Source organism: Leptonychotes weddellii, chromosome 4 (genome assembly GCF_054177405.1).
Source record: "Leptonychotes weddellii isolate Sample4059 chromosome 4, ASM5417740v2, whole genome shotgun sequence".
Lineage (NCBI taxonomy): Eukaryota > Metazoa > Chordata > Mammalia > Carnivora > Phocidae > Leptonychotes > Leptonychotes weddellii.
In genome coordinates this window covers 170,124,809-170,127,946 of record NC_138372.1, presented here as the reverse complement: position 1 = coordinate 170,127,946, position 3,138 = coordinate 170,124,809, and positions in this window count along the sequence as shown.

Sequence of the window (3,138 nt, the reverse complement as noted above, 5' to 3'; positions counted from 1 at the left end):
AAACTTTATACCATTTAGTATTTAAGTGTCAGAAGATCCAGGTTCCAGGTGGAACATGAAGGAATCTGGGGTGTAATGAACATCAGTCAGAGGTGTGCTGATGGAAGGACAGTGAGAACATCTTCATCCCTACAGAGGATGCATTTCGTTGGGCAGAGGCATTGCAAGGGGAAGTTCACGAGCGCGTGAAGGCGCGAGCGGAGGCCGCAGCCGAAGGGCTGGAGCAGGTCCTCCTCTGTTCTGCTCTGGAATGCTGGGACTGCACCACGCTGCTCCCCAGCCAGCTTCCTGTTGTGTTCTGCCAACAGGGGGTACGGGGCGGGGGGTTAGAAGGGATTTCCTCTTTCCTGTCCGCTTGTTCTCACGCCACCCCAGCAAGGACCATGCAGCGGGCTCTGTGCCAGGATGAGAGTAGTTTTTCTGAACCATGTCATGACCTCAGCCCAAGTACAGGCCCCCATCACCCCTCACTGCACCCAGGCTGGTAACCAGTCAGGGGTCAGAACAGATTGAGCAGGGAAGTGCAAGTCGGCTCCAGGAAGAAGTAGCCTGCTTCCAAAAAACTTTTTTTTTTTTTTGCAGGAAATGGTTAATGTTAGTCTGTAAACGCTTCACCTGACTAGGATCCTTGCAAAGGCTCAGAGAAGGCTCCCTTCACTAGAACAAGAAGAAAGACACTTGTGAGTGAATGCAGAGCTCATTCTTGGGGGGTGGGGGAGGAATGGCCAGATTCTAGAAGAGGAGAGGTTAAGTCGTGCAAGACAGTGTCGATGGTCGTGAGGGGCAGCAAGCCCGAGTGGTGGTCACGACGTTCTGACCTGGAATGGGGCGGATGGGCAGTGTGTAGGGTGCTGCTCAATTTGTAAAACCAGAAAAACACCAGGCTCTGCCAATCAGAAATCTGACATCAGCCACCACAGTCCCTCACTGCTCCCAGACAAGCACCAAGGTCAAAGACTCACAGCTCTCAGACCGGAGGGGAAGCCAGTTGCCCTTGAAGGAGGATCCAGCAATGTCACAAGTTCTCTCCTGACACTGAATATTCTCCCAGTCCTTCCTCAGAGGAGTCGGTGGCCCTTTACCAGGATTAACTGTACACGGGGGGCAAGGGGAATACACAGACTTTTTGAGGACTCTTAGATACAGTATCTAAACTGATCCTGAGACTGCAGATTTGCAGTAGCATCCGGGTCCTCTGTCTATAGAATGGAGATGAATCAAAGATGGCGCCGTGGCTTGAGTCCACTGCCACTAGACAAGGTCCATGGGTCTGTCCAGTAAGCTGGGATAGATATAATTAGCCACCGGCAGAATGCTCACATTGGGTCCTTGACCAATGGGGTTATTATAGCAGGAAGAGCCAAGTGGGAGCCCATGGAACCTACCCATACCCACCAAGATAGTGAACAAGATAGAAATAGTACTTTCCTAGAGGAATTGTAGAGATTAACAGCAACATCAAAGACTTGAGGGACCCATATAAATATAGTCAACTGATCTCTACAAAGGAGCAAAGACAGTCCTTTCAACAAATGGTGGTGGGACACTGGTCATCCGTATAAAAAAAATCTAGGCACACACCGTACACCCTTCACAAAAATTAACTCAAAATGGATCATAGACCAGGGGCACCTGGCGGGCTCAGAGTGGAGTGTCCAATTCTTGATCCAATTGTCCAATTCTTGAGTTGTAGGTTTGAGCCCTACGTTGGCTGTAGCTATTACTTTAAAAAACAAAATCTTTTTAAAAATATGGATCACAGGGGTGCCAGGGTGTCTCACTCAGTTAAGCGTCTAACTCTTGGTTTCAGCTCAGGCCATCATGTCAGGGTCATGGGATTGAGCCCTGTGTTGGGCTCTGTGTTCAGCGGGGAGTCTGCTTGAAGATTCTCTTCTTCTGTCCCTCTCCCCACTTGTGTGCGCACACTCTCTCTCAAATAAATAAATAGATAAATAAATATTTATAAAAAATGGATCACAGACCTAAATGTAAAATGCAAAACTATAAAGCTCTAGAAAGGACATAGGAGAAAACCTAGATGACCCTGGGTATGGTGATGACTGTTAGATACATCAAAGGCATAATCCGTCAAAGAAATAATCGATATGCTGGGCTTTTGCTCTGTGAAAGAACTGTCAGAGTGAGAAGACAAGCCACAGGGTGCCTGGGTAGCTCAGTCGTTAAGCGTCTGCCTTCAGCTCAGGTCATGATCCCAGGGTCCTGGGATCGAGTCCCACATCGGGCTCCCTGCTCGGCAGGAAGCCTGCTTCTCGCTCTCTCACTCCCCCTGCTTGTGTTCCTGCTCTCGCTATCTCTCTCTCTGTCAAATAAATAAATAAAATCTTCAAAAAAAAAAAAAAAAGAAGACAAGCCACAGATGGGAGAAAATGTTTGCAAAAGACGTATCTGGTAAAGACATGTTACCCAGTATATTCCAAGAACTCCTGACACTCGACAGTGAGGAAACAACACAGTTAAAGAATGGGCCAGAGACCTTAACAGACACCTCATCAAAGAAGATACACAGATGGCGAATAAGCATATAAAAGATGCTCCACATCGTATGTCATCAGGGAAACACAAAACAACGAGATCCCATGACACACCTGCTGGAATGGCCAAAATCCAGAGCACCGATGACACCAGATGCTGGTGAGGACGCGGAGCAACAGGAACGCTCACTCATGGCTGGTGGGAGAGCAGAACGGTGCAGCCACTTTGCAGGACGGTTTAGAGATTTCTTACAAAATTAAACATGCTCTTACCATGTGATCCAGCAACCATGGCCCTTGGATTTACCCCAAAGAGTTGAAAACTTATAGCCACATCAAGACCTGTGCATGGATGTATGTAACAGCTTTATTCAGAGTCACCAAAACCTGGAAGCAACCGAGACGTCCTTCGGTAGGTGAACAGATACGTGACCCGCAGTTCATCCAGACGATGGGATGTCATTCAGCGCTACATAGAAATGAGCTCTCGAGCCATGGAAAGACACGGAGGGACCTTAAATGCATATTGCTAAGTGAGAGAAGCCAGTTGGAAAAGGCTCCATACTGTGTGATTCCAGGTCTCTGACACTCTGGAAAAGGCAGAACCATGGAGACAGATGAGTGGTCGCCAGGGGTTGGGGGGAGG